This window comes from Sus scrofa, chromosome 2 (assembly GCF_054392235.1).
Source record: "Sus scrofa isolate SSC_HxYL_T2T_F1_AM1 chromosome 2, Sscrofa_HxYL_maternal_Yorkshire_Landrace_v2.0, whole genome shotgun sequence".
NCBI lineage: Eukaryota > Metazoa > Chordata > Mammalia > Artiodactyla > Suidae > Sus > Sus scrofa.
Window position 1 is genome coordinate 48541184 of NC_139384.1, and position 18593 is coordinate 48559776.

At 45.0% G+C, this 18593-nt stretch overlaps 1 long non-coding RNA gene across 3 annotated transcripts in view; it reads right to left on the reverse strand.

Annotated features, from left to right (window-relative positions):
* LOC146405370 (uncharacterized) overlaps positions 1 to 18593 on the reverse strand; it is a 105026-nt gene that overhangs the window by 25195 nt on the left and 61238 nt on the right. The window contains exon 4 of one of the 3 annotated variants that reach the window (XR_014837273.1): positions 9628 to 10026. The exons of 1 other annotated variant lie outside the window; for it this stretch is intronic. This is a non-coding gene — a long non-coding RNA (uncharacterized LOC146405370). Of the gene's footprint in view, positions 1 to 9627; positions 10030 to 18593 lie in introns of those variants that run through there. One more of the 3 variants, XR_014837272.1, reaches the window with a different exon arrangement.

The window sequence follows — 18593 nt, forward strand, 5'->3', positions numbered from 1 at the left end:
ACTGAATTGATCATTTCTAATTTTTCATCATTATAAATAATGCTGTGATAAACATCTTCATGCATTTTTTTCATTTAATATAATTTACTTTGGTTCAATTTCTATAAATGGAATTACTTGGTAAAAGAGTATGAAAAAGTTAAAGAAGCAATTTACAATTTAATGATAGAAAAATAATAAAGACATATATCCAAGCAATGTGTTTGTTTAAGTAAATGATAATTTATCTAAATAACTGAACATTACAAAGTCATTAAAAATAATTTTGCAGAAGAACCTCCATTATCACGGCAAGATTTCCACTATATATTAAGTAATTTATAAAACAAATTACAAAACTTTCTATGTAGTTTGTATAAGAACATTTTTATAGTCAAGACATGTCTGAAGGGGAATACAAAGGCTCAAGAACAGTCAAGAAAATCTTGAAGAAAAACAAAATTGGAAGGCTTATGCCATCAAAAATCAAGATTGATGGTAAAGCTACAGCGTAGCATTAGTGAAAGAATAATTTCTTTTTTAAAAAAAAGGAACAGAAAGCAGAGGTCATATACTTTTTCTGAAAAGGTCCAGATAGTAAAAACTATTTAGGCTTTGCAAGTCACATGATCTGTCACAACGACCCCAACATATTGCTGTAGCCTGAAAGCAGCCAAGACAATACAGGTGGCATGGCTGTGTTACAAAATAACCTCATTTACAAAAACAGTCAGCTGGCCTTAGTTTATCACCTCTTGTCAGAGAACTCAGAAACTTAGCTGTGTGTGTGTGTGTGTGTGTGTGTGTGTGTGTGTGTGTGTGTGTGTGTGTGTGAGATTTGTGACAAAGGTGACACTGAGAAGCAAAGAGAAAGGATAGTTTTTTTAAACTAAATTATATGGATCCAATTGGCTTCCATGTTGAAAAAAATGAAATTTGATTCCTACCTCATAGCACACATAAAAATAAATTCCATCTCAGTTATGGACGTAAATGTGGAAAATCAAATGATAAAGCTTCCAGAATATATTCATGACCTTATGGTGGAGAAAGATTTCTTAGCTAAGACACAAAAAGCATTAACCATAAAGACTAGTATATTCGGCTATCCCCAAATCATGAGCTATTTCTTCATCAAAAGATATTGGAAAACTAATGTCTGAGAATTCTTGTAAGTGAAAGGGGGCTTATATCCATAAAATATTAAAAATAACTACAAATCAATTTTTTAAAAAGAGACAGAAAAATCAGTCCAGTAGTAAAATAGGCAAGAGACTCAGACACATGATAAAAAGAAAATATCCAAATGGTCAATCGATATCTAAAAAGATGTTAAACTTCAAAAGTTATCAGGGAAATGCAAATTTAAAGATAATGATGTAATTGTTAGAATGTCAAAAGTTCTTCATCCATAACTGGGGATATGGAATAATTGCTGATACTTTCAAATACTGCTAGGTATGAACAAGTACAAGCTCCTTGGGAAGATCTAATAAAGATGAGCACATGCATACCTGTGACCCAGAAACTCTGCTCCTACGTTTGCACCTAACAGAAATCTGTATGCATGCATTTCAAAAGATATGCACAAGAATGTTCACAGCTACATTATTCATAATAGCCTCAAACTGCAAACAACTCAAATGTCTCTAAAATAGCAGAATAAAGAAACTTTACTGTATTCATACAGAGCAAACTCCACAACAATACTATTCCAATGAATGAACTCTCCTTCACAAAATACAGATGTTTCCCACGTTCATAATTTACACTAAAAGAAGCCCAGATACTAAAAACTGCCAGGCGAAAACCATGCCCATAGATGTTGCGATACTGAGAGAGTACTTAGTAATTGAAGGCAAGCATGAGAGGGCATTTGGGTTCCCCATAATATTCTATGTATTGGTCTGTGGAGGTATTTACCTAGATTAGTCACTTTGCGATAAGTCTTAAGATTTATATTTATGGGAGTTCCTGTCGTGGGACAGTGGAAACAAATCCGACTGGGAACCATGAGGTGGCAGGATTGATCCCTGGCCTCGCTCAGTGGGTTGAGGATCTGGCATTGCCGTGAGCTGTGGTGTGGATCGCAGATGAGGCCTGGATCTGACGTTGCTGTGGCTCTGGCATGGGCCGGTGGCCACAGTCCGATTAGACCCCTAGCCTGGGAACCTCCATATGCCACAGGTGTGGTCCTAAAAAGACAAAAAGACAAAAAAAAAAAAAAGATTTATATTTATGAAGATATGCTTTTCTGTATCTTTAATTTTTCTAAAAAGTTTGTTAAAAATGTATGTGAATATAGATAACCAATAAGGACCCACTGTATAGCACAGGGAACTATATTCAATATTTTGTAATAAAATGATCTATAAGGGAAAAGAACCTGAAAAAAACGCGTGTGTGTGTGGGTGTAACTGAATCACTGAATCACTGTGCTAAACACAGCATTGAAACTAACACAACATTGTAAATTAACTATATTTCTGAGCTAGGAGATAGCTGGGTCCCAGGTTGAGTGGCTTGAGGTCAGTCTCCTGATGACATTTTAAGATTAAGACACCTGCAGGAGCATTAGACCCTGGCAGGTGAAAGACCACAATTTCCTCTCACTCTCCTTCGGATGAGAGGGACTTCCATGCACAGAAAAGGTCCTCAATCTAGGGAGGGAGCCAAAGGAGAGAAGGGTCTTCAGCCTGTGATATATTCTGCCAACCTCCTAGAAATGTTCATCCTGAAATCCATCTTTTTTTTTTTTTTTTTTTTTGGCTTTTGTTGTTGTTTTTGTTTTATGGCCGCACCAGCAGCATATGAAAGTTCCCAGGCTAGGGTTCCAATAGGAGCTGTAGCCTCTGGCCAGAGTCACAGCCACTTGAGATCCAAGCCATATCTGCAGCCTACACCACAGCTCACAGCAACACCGGATCCTTAACCCACTGAACGAGGCCAGAGATCGAACCTGTGCCCCATGGATACTAGTCGGGTCGTTAACTGCTGAGCCACTGTGGGGACTCCTGAAATCCATCTTGATAAAAGATGCTCATGCCCACCAGGAAGGACCCTAAGTCAGACCAAATATGGGCACAAACAGGATAGTTGGCTAGAAGCATCACCCTACCCCTGACAACCCGGAGGACGGCATAAAAGCAGTCTAAACCGCCACTACTGTGTGCAGCTCATTTGGCAAGCTCACCCGTGTGTGCTTCTTCATATGTGCTGTGCTCTTCATAAACTCACACTTGCTTCATAATCTTGGTCTCCTAATTTCTTCTCCAAGAAAGACTGGGATCAAGGTCCTCTCGCTGACGAATTCATTTCAATTAGACTTGTCATTGCCAAGGGGGAGGGGGAGGGAGGGAGGGATCGGGAGCTTGGGGTTAATAGATCAAACTATTGTTTTGGGAATGGATTAGCAATGAGATCCTGCTGTGTAGCACTGAGAACTATGTCTAATCACTTATGATGGAGCATGATAATGGGAGAAAAAAGAATGTATACATGTAGGTGTAACTGGGTCACCTTGCTGTACAGTAGAAAAAAAATTGTATTGGGGAAATAACACTAAAAAAATTTTTTAATAAAAACTTAAAAATTTTTAAAAAGAGAGAGAGAGAATCGGAAGAAAACAAATAAACAAAGCCAATCACATCCTCCCACAGGGCTAGATTATTCTATCCTCTTCATACAACAAAGCTTATCTCCTGGTGTTCACTCTGTTCCCAAGCACAAGCCTCTTGTTGCTCTGTGTGACATGCAGTGTCCTCCTCCTTCAGGCTATAAGTATATGAGACTAATAAACTGCTGTCTCTTTCCTTTTTTTTTTTTTTTTTTTTTTGCCTTTTCTAGAGCCGCTCCCACAGCATATGGAGGTTCCTAGGCTAGGGGTCGAATCGGAGCTGTAGCCACTGGCCTATGCCACAGACACAGCCACACAACTCGGGATCCGAGCCGAGTGTGCAACCTACACCACAGCTCACAGCAACACCGGATCCTTAACCCACCAAGCAAGGCCAGGGATCTAACCCGCAACCTCATGGTTCCTAGTCGGATTCATTAACCACTGCACCATGACGGGAACTCCTGCTGTCTCTTTCGTTAAAGGATATTTTTATCTTGAGTAGCACTGCCCAAAAAAGTTTCTTTGATAAAGGAAACGTCCTGTGTCTGCTCTGCCCAATATGGTAACTTCTGGCTTCACCTGGCTATTGAGTATTGAACGTAGCTAGTGAGACTGAGAAGCTGAATTTTTATTTTTGTGTACTTTTAATTAGTTTTATGGCTAGTGGTCAGCATATTGGACAGATCATGAGCCATGGAGGCAAGCACCACGGGAGGCAGAATCCACTAAAATAGGTTCCTTCTGGGAAGTGGGATAGTGTGAGGAGTTTGAGATGGAGCCAAGTTGCTTATGATAAACTTTTCTGTACATTGGATGTGTAACTGTGTGCATTACTGAGAAATTAAGATTTAATTATAAAAAGGAAAGAAAGTTGAAGTACATACTCCAAACTGCTAAAAGTGGTTTCTATTTGAGTAGTGGTATTCATGGCAATTTTTCTTTTCTACCTTTCAGAAAACGTATCCATTTTCTAAAATGCTTACCATAAGCACACATGGAAAGAAGAACAATAAATAAATTAACAAATCAAAATCTAAAACTAAATACTGACGACAAATCAGAAAATTCCATAGGGGCCTATCTGTGCTCATACTATTAAGGCAATAATGTGTGTAATGAGAATTTATGGCAGGTCATATTTTTTCTTTTCAATGTTTAATATCTAAACATGCTGGCTAAGCAGCGATTTCACATAAAGCATGTCAGATTTCTGCTGCTCCCCACTTCCTCATAAGGTACACAGATGGTTGCTTTTGGACAGAATCAACAATGCAGAAGTGGGTGTGTCCACCCTCCAGATGGTTTGAGCAGGTATCTTTGGAGGAATGGCTCTATTTTCCGGCTGCACAGGCTTCAGCTCAGCATCAAGGTCTTCTAAAAGCCCAGATTTGGGGGGAACTTCATAGCAAGTTTGGGGTGAAGATGACCATAAGTTCCTAACTCTGTATCCAAACATCTTCTGAACCCTCCCAATACAGATGCTCTATAGGCCCCTCAAACTCAGGATGCCCAAACCAGTCCCATCCATCTTTCACACCCAGAAGTACAATCTCATTGAACTGCCAATGTGTATCCACCCAAACAGCCACACTATAAACCCAGAGGCTGACATTCAGCTTACACCACCTGCCTTCTCATCCAGGACCCTGCGCTCCAGGCTCTCCAAACCCCTCACTGTCCTTGTTCATTCCTGTTTTGGGCACCTCTGCATTTGCACACATCCCTTGGCTAGAATGTTCTTGCTTTCTTTTTTTGCTTCTAACCTGTCCTTCCAGGCCCATATCCAGTGTCCTCTCCTCTTAAAACCCATCTATATCGCACATAGGAATATATAATAAAGGTCCACAATCCCCCCCCTTTTTTTGTCTTTTATCTTTTTTGGGCTGCACCTGTAGCATATGGAGGTTCCCAGGCTAGGAGTCAAATCAGAGCTGCATCTGCAACCTACACCACAACTCAAGGCAGCACCGGATCCTTAACCCACTGAGTGAGGCCAGGGATTGAACCCTCGTCCACATGGATATTAGGTTCGTTAACCACTGAACCACGACAGGAACTCCAAGGTCCACAGTCCTAATTGAAACTGTTCAACCTTCAGCACCCACTCAGAGGACAGTCACATGAGCTATTGGGCCAGAGGTGGGTCCATGGCCTAGGGATGAGCTCTTGACCAAGGGCAACTCATTCATAAACTACTTACAATCTGTTGCAAAGTTAAATTAGGAAATAAGTGACTCTTATGGTATGTACAACTGTTTTTAAAAAATTAACTAGAAACTTTGAAATACTGAAACGTCTGCTAGTGAGAACTGAGACTAAAAGCCTGGAAATAGATTTGGGCCCTAAGGTACCATCCTGACGGTGCACAGGCCAGAGTTCTGATGAAGCAGAGCCTCTGACTAGCAGAGAAGGCAGCCAGGAGTGAGAAGGGGAGATGCCCAGAGAGAGACGGTGAGGCTCAGGGAGACACGGAGAGAGCAGCGTAGAGGAGCCTCAGCTCCCCACGGTTTTCCAACCACGACCCCAGTTCCTGGGTTTCCTCATAGTAACTTCTCTCCTTTTATGATGAAGTCATTTGACCTGAAACTAAAAGAAGTTGGTGAGAACAACTCCCAGGTTACATAAAGTTCATCTCTCTCACTCTTTCTCTCTTTCTCTCCTATGTGGTCTCACAGTTTTTGCTTGTTTTTGTTTTGTTCTCTTTTGCTTTTTAGGGACACACCTGCGACATATAAAAGTTCCCAGGCTAGCGGTTGAATCTGAGCCGCATCTGCCGTCCTACGCCACAGCCACAGCAACATGAGATCTGAGACGAGTCTGCAACTTTACATCACAGTTCATGCAACACTGGATCCTAAACCCACTGAGCAAGGCCAGGGATCGAACTCACATCCTCATGGATACTAGGCAGGTTCATTACCACTGAGCTACAATGGGAACTCCTGTCACAGTCTTTCGATGTTGCACTTTTTGTATGTGTTTATAAAGTATATTTTCGTTGGAAAGAGCAGACCTGGGTTTTAACCTTGACTCATCACTTACCAACTCTGAAAGCTTGGGCATATGACTTCTTTGGGCCTTAATCCTCTCAATGGTGAAACTGGAAAAACACTGATTGTAAAGATTACTAAGATAACACAGGACACTTTGTCAATGGCAACCAGATCTTACTAGGTGCTCAATAAATGCCTGCTTAGTTCCTCTCTACTTCCTCCCTCACTGGCCTTTGAGATGGTGGCAGGAACTGTGTCTTGTTCCCTTGCCACCCCGGCATCCAGCACATATCCTGGCAGAGAGAAAATTGTCAGCAAATAGCCCTTTATTTAATTGAATAGTTAAATCCATAGAAACATGTATTCTGTCTTGGTAGGACTGCCATATTTGTCAAAAACAAAAACAAAACAAAACCAAGATGCCCAGCTAAGTTTGAATTTCAACAAACAATATGTGATTTTTACAAGTAAGTATATCCAATGCACACTTGCACTAAAAAATGATTTATTGCTTATCTGAAGTTCAAATTTAATGGAATTCCCTGTATTGCTCTGGCAACCCCACATCCTGACTCTAACCTTCTCATCAGTGGACACATTCTGTTTTTAGGTATCAGGCTTTTCTTTCTCCAAACTGGACTTTTTTCAGAAGAAAAAAAAAGAATTGGATGAGTGCCTTGAACTGTGTGGTTCCCATTAATGAATCCTAGGGGCAGGAGCTGTTTACTTGGGAAATAACTATATGCAGGAGTCACAAAAAGCAGCCTGCCCTGGAGAGTCCCCACTTACCCTGCTCCCCTGTGGTACATATATAATGGGCCATAGCTCCCTCTTTTACTCTCATGGGTGACTCCATATAGATGATGAACTATATGGCCTCCGGTGTGCCAGGCACGGCACCTGGATATCAGCCCATGTTTTCTGAAAGCAGGAGGTGGATGCTGCTCCTCCAGAAGGCATTGCACCCAGGTCCCTCCCCACCCCACTTCCCCATCATTTCACCCAAAAGGAGACTGAGGCTCTGGAGATGACACCCCCTGCTGGCAATGACCGCCCCATCCATTTTTCCAGTGTCACTGTCCCTGTGTTACAGGGCTGCCGGCCACCCTCCCTTTAGAGCCTGTTAACCTCCTTCCTTTACTCTCTCCTTGTCCTCCAATTTCTCTGCATTTCTATGCTATGAGTCCCTCTTTTTCTCTCCCTGTTCTTGTGTTATTAGCCTTCCCTTAAGCCCAACCCTCCCATGCCTGTATGAGCTCTCAACACTGCTGGACTCAAACACCTGTCACACTGAGGCAGGACCAGCCATTTATTCGTGGATATCCAAGAAAACCACTTTCTAGGCATTGCTTGTTTCATCTTCACAGGAACCTGCAGGAGGCACCAGCCCTCTCCCTGTCACCCAAGGTCAGGATCAGCTCTTAATCTGAGCTCTTCGGCCCCATGTTCCTAGCATGGCCTGTGTTCCTGGCTGTGATACTGTTTTGAGCAAATATGAATTCTGTCAGTACCACCCTGTGGGTGCACTTGGAGGGTATGGCAGATGACGGAGGCAGGTCAGATGCTTTTTATCTAATTTATTCGTTTTTTAGGGCCACAGCCATGGCATATGGAAGGTCCCAGGCTAGGGGTCAAATCAGAGCTATAGCTGCCGGCGTAGGCCACGGCCGCAGCAATGCCAGATCCCAGGTTCATGTGCAACCTACACCACAGCTCATGGCAACATTAAGTGAGGCCATGGATTGAACCCGCATCCTCCTGGATGCTAGTCGGGTTTATTACTGCTGAGCCACAACAGGAACTCCCTGAGAATGAATAACTGTCCACACTGTGCTGTGACAAGTTCTTAGAGCCTTTACACGGGACCTCACTTAATTCTCTCTGCCACCTCACAAGATGCTACTCATTTTAGGAAGGAGGACACAAGGGCTCAGAGTTGGGATGGGGCCCAGGTCCTTGGTCCCCGAGGCCTAGGAACTTCCTAAGGCCCTGAATGGGATGCACCAAATGATGTTGCTTTTGGAACAGCCCCCTAGGCAAGGAGAAAGGATCATACCAGGTGAAGATGGGAAGGATCCTGAAAAGAACACTGAGAAAATTGTTTTTTTTTTTTTGGCTTTTCTAGCGCCGCTCCCACAGCATATGGAGGTTCCCAGCCTAGGGGTCTAATCAGAGCTGTAGCCACCGGCCTATGCCAGAGCCACAGCAACGCCAGATCCAAGCCGAGTCTGCAACCTACACCACAGCTCATGGCAATGCCAGTTCCTTGACCCACTGAGCGAGGCCAGGGATCGAACCCACAACCTCATGGTTCCTAGTTGGATTCGTTAACCACTGCGCCATGACGGGAACTCCGGGAAATGCTCTCTTAAGGAGTTCCTGTCATGGCTCAGTGGTTAACAACCCGACTAGCATCCATGAGGATGCGGGTTTGATCCCTGGCCTCATTCAGTGGGTCAAGGATCCAGCATAGCCATGAGCTGAGGTGTAGGTGGCAGACGCAGCTTGGATCCTGCGTTGCTGTGGCTGTGGTGTAGGCTAGCACTATAGCTCCAAATCGACCCCTAACCTGGGAACCTCCATATACCTTGGGTGCAGAACTAAAAGGACAAAAGACAAAAGACAAAAAAAACAAAACAAAAAAAAAAAACAAAGAAAGAAATGCTCCCTAGGTCTAGGTCTGGAAAGACTCCTGGGAGGGGTGCGTATGCAGACATACACTTTCTCTACCAGGGGGATCTGTCCCCCAACCTAACACCATCACAGACTGTCCTGGTTCACGTTTTCCCCCAGCTTTGTAAATATTCAGAACAGGTGGGCCTAAATAAGAACAAATGCCATTTAATTTGAACCTGAACTTCTGCCTCACAGACCAATGCTTCAGTCAGTCCAAGAGGAAAAACAATTATTACACTCCAGCTAGCACAGGCACTGGCTTATGAAGCAGCATCAGTGGCACAATAGTTTATTGGCAAAGAGATGGGAGGTTTGAAAAAAAATCAATTTTGTTAAAAATAAACAAACTATAATTCTACCTTTCTGATGAGAGAACATTTATTTCCAAGGCAAATGAATAATGGCATGGTATTTTTGTCCTCAGAAATGATTCTAGAATCATCTTCACCATGCATTACCTAATATCAGAGGTCTTGGCGTGACAATCAAGGGCCCCTGCAATCTGCCTCTGCCAACATTCCCACCCTTTCTACCTCCCCCTTCCCTGCAGGAACCTTAGCTCCAGCAGTGATGAGCCATTTTCCAGGGTCCACTTTCCTGATCATTCTTCAAGACTCGGTACAGCCACCACCATCTCCACGAACTCTTCCAGACAAGCCTTTGGTGCTCTTCCGGAATCTGGTACATCTTTTCATCAATACTGCGTGTACCACGTGACTTGAATAGTTGGCTTCTCTATGCTGTCTTAGTCTGTTCCGGCTGCTATAACCAAAATACCATTAATGGGGTGGTTTATAACCACAAACATTTATTTCTCAAAGTTCTGGAGGCTGGGAGGCTTAGGATCAAGATGCTGACAGATCTGTGCCTGGTGAGAACCGGCTTTCTCTTGGATGGCTGTGTTTTTACTGTGACTTCCGTGGCAGAAGGAGGAAGAGATCTTCCTGGGGGCTCTTTCACAAGGACGCTAATCCCGTTATTGAAATTCTGCCCTTACGACCTAGTCACCTCCCAAGGCCCCATCTCCTAATACCGTCTCCCTGAGCATCATGTTTTCAACATAGGAACTTGGAGGGGCTACACACACTCAGATAATAGCATATACTCACCCCTAGGGAGCATTTACAGGGTACCAGCATGGTTCTAAGAGGTTTTACATATATCAGAACAGGTAGTCTTGGCAATAATGATCTCATGAAGTAGGTACAATTCTTATATTCCCATGTTATAAATAAGGAGATCGAGGCACAAGGAAGGGAAACAAGTTTTTCAAGGTCAACAACTTGTAAATAATGGAGCCAGACTTAAACCTGAGAGGACTGACGCCAGGGTCTACATACCCAAAACTGTCCTCTATTTTTCTGTCTCTTTTATAAAACAATCAGATCCCGGGCCAGTTGCCTAGAAAGGGCTTGATAAAGGCAAAATGAATCCACAAATGAGTGAAACCTATTTCTCAGTTCCCAGCGGTCCTCAGCTGCTGATGCGTAACATTGGCTTTCCTGATGCGGCCACCACCACCTCAAGTGCTCCGACTCGAGGCAGTGCAGAGAGTCGGTGACTTCCACGCTCTGATCTGCGGAAGGCACCTTTCCTGGTGCATGCGCAGTTCCTGGTTTGTACAGATTGCCCCCCCCCCCCGCCATCTTTAAAAGAACACCCGCTTCCACTGAAACAGGTAAATTGCTTCAGGGACTGACAGGTTACTCCTCACTCTCAAGATAGAAACTGTTCCTCTAGCCCTGAGTGAGTTAGTTGGAAAAAACTGATTTCACGCTTTACTGAGTCTGATTGTCCTTGAACATGAGCGCATTATCTGCCTGCCTGCGTCGGCTGAGGGCAAGGGCTGCATGACTGCAGCTCGGGAGGCACGGTGGGCCCCCTTCGTAGGGGGGGATCTTGGATCTCGAGGCCTCGCTGCTCCCGCAGGAACTCAGGAAGAGCAGAACCATCGGCAGGCAGTCTTTCTGGCGATAACACTACTTTCTTGCCCTCAATTCCCCCTGCCTCCCCCCCGCCCCGTTTTTCTCCAGGGGCTGCAGACCTGTTTTCCCAGCTGCTTGCTTTATGGCCTTTCGCCCTCAGTTGTTCACAGGCCCGTCAGCCTTAATAGGCCTGAAAGGGAACGTTCCTTCCCAAATCTGCTTTGCTCGTGTTCCCATTAATGTCACCTTCAGGCAGCCAACTCCTAAGCCAGGAGCTGCCTAGATTCCATCCTCTCTTTTATGGATTTCCTGGTCTCCTCTCCCCGCCCCCCACCCCCTTGTGGAGGACAGGTTCTAACTTTAGATGGTGGCCCCAGGTTCCCTGCCTCCAGCCCCCATGAACAGGATGACACGAGACTCCTCACTGAACGAATGGCCTTGCTGCCTGGAACCTTCCAAAGAAGTGTCACTGGCCCCCTCCAGAGCCAAGCATGGAACACAGGGCCCAGCTGCAGTGTGCCTGGCCTGGGCTACAGTGTGTGTGGTCAAGGACTGTGAGGCAAGAAAGTGACATCCAGTCCAAGCAGCCTAATGGTCAACTAGGGTTAAACGGAGTCGAGGAATCCAGCTAAGGCAGTGAGAGGGAAGTGGGAAAACAGATGGAGGAGGAAAAACAAACAGAAGTCCAACACCCCTGGGGTGGGGGTATAAGTTGGGGGGGGGTGGAGGTTCCTCTGACAAAGGAGAAGCTCTTTCTAATGAATCCAGCAAGTTGAAAGGAAAACTTATTTCAGAGCCTCTTAGGGTCTTTTTTTTTTTCTTTTTTTCTTTCTTTTTTTTTTTTTTTTTTTTTGCCTTTTATGGCTGCACCTGTGGCATATGGAGTTTCCCAGGCTAGGGGTCCAATCAGAGCCACAGCCGCCAGCCTACACCACAGCCACAGCCACACAGGATTTGAGCCACATCTGCGACCTACACCACAGCTCACAGCAATGCCGGATCCTTAACCCACCGAGCGAGGCCAAGGATCAAACCTGCACCCTCATGGATGCCAGTCAGATTTGTTTCCGCTGAGCCACATGGGAACTCATGGGTCTCTTTTAAAACAATCTTTTATTGGAGTATACTTGACTTTCTCTTTGGGTGCCTTTGGATGAATTTCATAAAAAGATGATAAAGTTCAGCAGAGCCCCTTAATGCATTTGGGGCATGCAAAGGGATGGACAAAAGGAATCTAAACTTTGTGGGTAGGGGATGGATAGCCAGAGTGTTCTCAGCATGAAATTAATAGGAATTTGGTGGTTTGGGTAGGGACCTGAGAGCATGGGAGGGGAGAAGAAGGTTCTCAAGGCTAGCAGCTGTAGCTCTGATTCGACCTCTAGCCTGGGAACCTCCATATGCCTCAGGTACAACCCTAAAAAGACCCCCCCCCCAAAAAAAGTCCTAGGATGAATGTGCCAGAGGTGCAGAAAGAGGGAGGGGCAGAGGGGGACGTGGTGGGAATATTCAACCAGCCCCTCAGCATCCATTCTTGGGACTGACCCAGCTTGGATTCCACTTTGCTTCCATCCAGCTGATGGGACAAACACCCAGGGAACTCTGCCTGGCTGTGTTCTGTATCCCTGGAACCACCAGGCCCATCGGCAGACCCCAGCTCCTGGCAGAAGGGCTCCTGGTGGAAGCCCAGGGAACTAACCATACCCCTTGCTCCCTACCCCCAGTAAGTCACTGCCTTCTGCAAATTCTGCTTCCCAGATAGCTCATTCTCCTCTGAAATGCTCCTTTCTTTGCCTACTCCTTGTAGGTCTGTTTTCACAAGGCCTGATAGGCTGTCCTTTCCTCTGATCAGGCATCACACTTCCCTTCAAGGGCTGGGCACATGCCAGCAGGTGTGCCATAAATACTATTAAGTCAGGAGCCACACTCTTGTACTCCATGCTCCACTACACACACACACACACACACACACACACACAGAGTCTTTTTAGGGGCTCCCCCAGGGCATATGGAAGTTCCCAGGCTAGGGGTTGAATCAGAGCTATAGCTCCTGGCCTATGTCACAGCCACACCAGATCCAAGCCACATCTGCGATCTACACCACAGCTCATGTCAATGCCGGATCCTTAACCCACTGAGCAAGGCCAGGGATTGAACCCACATCCTCATGGATCCTAGTTGGGTTCATTAACCACTGAGCCATGAAGGGAACTCCATTAACACATTTATTGTTTAAATTTAAAATAACTGAAATGGATTCTGGTCCTTGACAAATCACATTTTGATTCTCTATCTGCCTCCATGGCTGCCCTCTAAGCTGGGAAAACAAGGACTGAGTCCAATTCATGTATGTGACCTTCAAAATGTTGCAGAGATTGGGCACCAGGAACATTTGGGCAGTGTTTCTGAGTAAAGAGCAACAGCAGGGGATAGAGCATGAGCTCCACAGACGAATAGTCTGAGGTCTGATTCTATTCTGTCACATGCAGCTCCGTGACCTTGGGCAAAAAGCTCACCTTCCTGAAGCTTGTCTTTCAAAATGCAGAGAATGAAAGTAATCACTCAATAGCATATAAGAAATACACGGAGTTCCCCTTGTGGCTCAGTCATAATGAACCTGACTAGTATCCATGAGGATGTGGGTTCGATCTCTGGCCTCGCTCAGTGGGTTAAGGATCCTGCATTGCCGTGAGCTGTGGTGCAGGTCCCAGATGCAGCTTGGATCCTGCATTGCTGTGGCTGTGGCGTAGGCCAGCAGAGCAGCTCAGATTCAACCCCTAGCCTGGGAACTCCCATATGCCATGGGTGTGGCCCTAAAAAGGAAAAAAAAAGAGAGAGAGAGAGAGAGATGAAAAAGAAAGAAATACACATGAAGGGGTTAGCAGTTAGCATACTGCCATCACTGTAAGTGCTAAATAGATGGTGGCCATCGGTGGTGGGGAGGTGGAGGTGGGGGTGAGTGATCAATACAAGTCTCTGACTGTCTCTGACCTTTTACCATCATCCAATCTAGCTGCCCAAACCTCCCTGGTCTGTTAGCAGCAATTCCTTTTGACCTTTCTGATCGTTCCCACCCCGCGGTCTCCCTGTTCCCATTCCCCACCTGTATACTCTTGGTCTCTGTATTCAGTCTCCTGACTCCAATCTTGCCTTGTCCTTGGCACTTGGATTTTATGTTTGGTTTCCAGTGCTTGACTTGTGGGTGCTCCCTCGTGGTCTTGGGCTTGGATGGGGCCTTTGGTTCTTCCCAATGCCCAGAGTCAGACCCTATTCCTAACTCAAGGCCACCCAGTGTTCCTTAACTCTTCCCATTTCCTAGTCACACGCCTGTTACCAAAAAAGAGAAAGAAGGAAGGAAGAAGGGCAGGAGTGAGGAAGGAAGAAGGGTGAAAAACAGGAAGAAGAAAGGCTTCAGTTCAGTTCTTCTAACTTTTTTTGTGTGTGTCTTTTTTTTTTTTTTTTTTTTTTGGTCTTTTTGTCTTTTTAGGGCTGCATGTGCGGCATATGGAGGTTCCCAGGCTGGGGGTCCAATCAGAGCTACAGCTGCCGGCCTATGCCACAGCCACAGCAATGCTAGATCCGAGCTGCGTCTGCGACCTACACCACAGCTCATGGCAACACCAGATCCTTAACCCACTGAGCGAGGCCAGGGATTGAACCCACAACCTCATGGTTCCTGTCGGATTCGTTTCCCCTGTACCACGACAGGAACTCCTGGTTCTCCTAACTCTTCTCTGGAGTTTTTGCACTAATGTCTGAACTGGTACTGCTGATTTTAACCTTATTTTCATCCAGTTCACCTACCACATAGTCACAACAGCAGCAGCAGCAGCTAGCAGGTGTTGATCCTGTATTATGTAATGTCAAGGGAAATTCAAAGCACTTCATGTTGGAGTTCCCGTCGTGGTGCAGTGGTTAACGAATCCGACTAAGAACCATGAGGTTGTGGGTTCGATCCCTGGCCTTGTTCAGTGGGTTAAGGATCCGGCATTGCTGTGAGCTGTGGTGTAGGTCACAGATGCGGCTTGGATCTGGCATTGCTGTGGCTCTGGCATAGGCCAGTGGCTACAGCTCCAATTAGACCCCTGGCCTGGGAACCTCCATATGCCGCTGGAGTGGATCAAGAAAAGGCAAAAAGACCAAAAAACAAACAAACAAACAAAAAAGCACTTCACGTACATTAATTCATTTAACACTCACTACCAACATGCAAAGTAAACAGGGATTGTAACTTCCTTCTAAAGATGGAGAAGCTTATACCTGCTTGCCCAACTGCTTGAGCACCTTGCCCAAGGATGCATAGCCTGTAAAGTAGCAGAGCTGAAATTCCCCGCAGAATAGTCACTCAAGTTGAACCTAGTTGCTATCTTTGTTTTTTTAATTACTCAATGAATTTTATTACATTTATAGGTGTATAGAAATCGGCACAAGCAAATTTTACAGCATGTCCATCCCAAACCCTCAGTCCATCGCCCCCTCCCCAACCTGTCTCCTTTGGAAACCATAAGTTTTTCAAAGTCTGTGAGTCAATATCTGTTCTGCAAAGAAGTTCATTGTGTCCTTTTTTTAGATTCCACATGTAAGTGAGAGCATTTGATGTTGGTGTCTCATTGTCTGACTGACTTCACTTAGCCTGATAATTTCCTCATTGCTGTCTTTGCATGAGACTATAAGCACATCAAGGTGTAGGCAGCTTTTGAGGCAGCCTATTCAGATTTGCCTACTGCCTGGGTCTGGTGGATTTGGGATAGGAGCAATATTTGTGTGAGGGTGTCCCATACTCCCTTAGACAAAATTTCCCCCAAAGGCAGCCAAAACCTGGGCAAGGAGAGACTCAAAAGACCCATCTGTCTTCCCCATCCTGATTCTCACTCATGACAGTGGGTTCCCGCAGGCCAGGGCTCTGATCCTTTTCTGCACCTTACGCTCTTACCCAGCACCATGCCCAACCCAATACATGCCTTGCCTGCATGGTGTTTTTCAGCCCGATCTCTCCAGGTTGTACTGAGAAATAGTATTTGGAAAAGTGGCTCATAAAATGTTAAGTGCTTCTCAAATAAAACTTATCACGTTACTATTATTGCTGTCTCCAAAAAATTCTAACTTTTTGAAAGGCTACTGAAAAAGTTTCACGTCACTGGCACAGATAAGGAGGCATAGCCACTCAGAGTTTGGTTTGGAGGGGTCAAATTGTGGTTTGAAGACCTCTTTCTAGTCTCAGTTCTGCTTTTCTGGCTATGACTGTGTGGAGAAAGAGCAGCCTGGGGGTCCCACCTCTGCCCCCCGCCACCTGTTTGTGGCAGAGTCGTCTGGAGCCCACCCTCTGGACTGGGTACTCATTCCTTGACTTTGGTCAATAAACAAACCCAGGGGGCTGAGTAGCCAGTATGGGTGTTTGTATAGAGCAGTTGAGGAAACATTCCCAGCCCAGAGCACACAGCTGGGGCGGCTGTCAGAACAATACAGGCCTCTGGGAAAAGGCAAAGCTTAGCCCCGCAAACATGGCCTCGGCCTGGGCTTGACCTCTGGATGCCACGTGTCACCTTTGGTGGGAAAATAAATAGTGCCTTTGTCTGGAATGCACACCCCTTCTCTCGTGGAACATGGGAAATATCCAGCAATTGTGCAAGAGGAAAAGCCTGTCTGAAAGCTGTCCTCAGAGCCTGCGGACGGGCTGCCTCTGGGCAGGATGGCTCTTGTCTCCCTGACAGGCATGCTCGTCACTCAGCCTCCCACGTTTCAGGCTCTAGGCTTCCCGATGAGTCAGGGTTGCTGCCCATAACAGTTTTGGAAGGTGGGGGTTGGGGGGCAAAGGGCCACACTTCACTTGGGTTAGGAGAAGCTGCTTGGCTTGTACGAAGACTACAAACAGGGGAGAAAGACAAATATCATATGATATCACTTATATGTGGAATCTAAAAAAAAAAGATGCAAAGGGACTTTTTACAAAACTATGAGAACTAAACTCACAGACATAGAAAGCAAACTTAGAAAAAGGAAAAAGTGGGGGGATAAATTAGGAATTTGGGATTAACAGATACACACTATTATACATAAAATAGATGAACCACAGGACGTGCTATATAGCACAGAGAGCTATATTCAAGATCTTGTAATAACTTATAGTGGAGAAGAATCTGAAAAGAATATGTACATATATGCATGTGTATATATGTATATATACTATACCTATAAATGTATATATATATATATACTGTACAGTGTGTATATATGTGTGTATATGTGTATATACTATACATATAAATATATATATATACTGTACAGTACATATGTGTATATACTGAGTCACTTTGCTGAGCACCTGAACCATTGTAAATCAACTATATTTCAATTTTTTAAAAAAGACTATAGACAGAGAGAAGACCCGGGTCAGGGCGATGCAATGCTCACCTTTAGATCCTGGCTGCCGACACCTATAAGTATATGTATAACTGAATCATTTTGCTATGCAGCAAAAATTTAATTTTTCTTTTTAGGGCCTCACCTGTGGCATATGGAGGTTCCCAGGCTAGGGGTAGAATTGGAGCTGTAGCCGCTGGCCTATACCATAGCCACAGCAACATCAAATCCAAGCCGCGTCTATGACCTACACCACAGCTCATGGCAATGCTGGATCCTTAACCCATTGAGCAAGGCCAGACTCCTACATCCTCATGGATCTTAGATTCATTTCCACTGAGCCACGATGGGAACTCTGCTGTGCAGCAAAAAATAACATAACTTTGTAAATCGCCTATACTTCAATTTTAAAAATTAGAGTTTTGGGAGTCCCTGCTGTGGCGCAGTGGGTTAATGATCCAGCTTGTCTCTGTGGAGGCAGCAGTTCAATCCCTGGCCTGGTGCAATGGGTTAAGGATCTGGCATTGCTGCAGCTGTGGCAGAGGCCACAGCTCAGACTCGGATTCTGTTCCTGGCCCTGGATCTTCCATATGCTGTGGGAGCAGCCAAAAAAGAAAAAAAGAAATTAGAGGCTACAAGACTTCAACACAGAGAGGAAGACCTCTTCAAATGGTGAAAGAAGTATCTGAGACAGCTCCAGACAAACAAATCACAACTCCTTGAACTCCCAGAGGCTAAAATTCAAGATAATTCTCTAGTTTCCTTGCTCCCTGCACTGTTCACTATTCTCTCTCTCTAGCTCTCCTTCTCTCTTCCTCTTTCTCTTTCCTTCCCACCCTTCCTCCCTTCTTCCTCCATTTGCCTTGTTAACAGATTCCCTAAAGGCCTTCCAAAGCATCCTTATTCAAGGACGTGTAGTAACCAGTTCAAAGATCATTATTCTTCAAGCTCCAACATCTAGGAAAACTGATCATTTTCTCTTGATCTTCCAGTAGCCTCATTATCCCTTCTGGTCATTTGGCTCCTGTCTATAGGGGAGTCAGG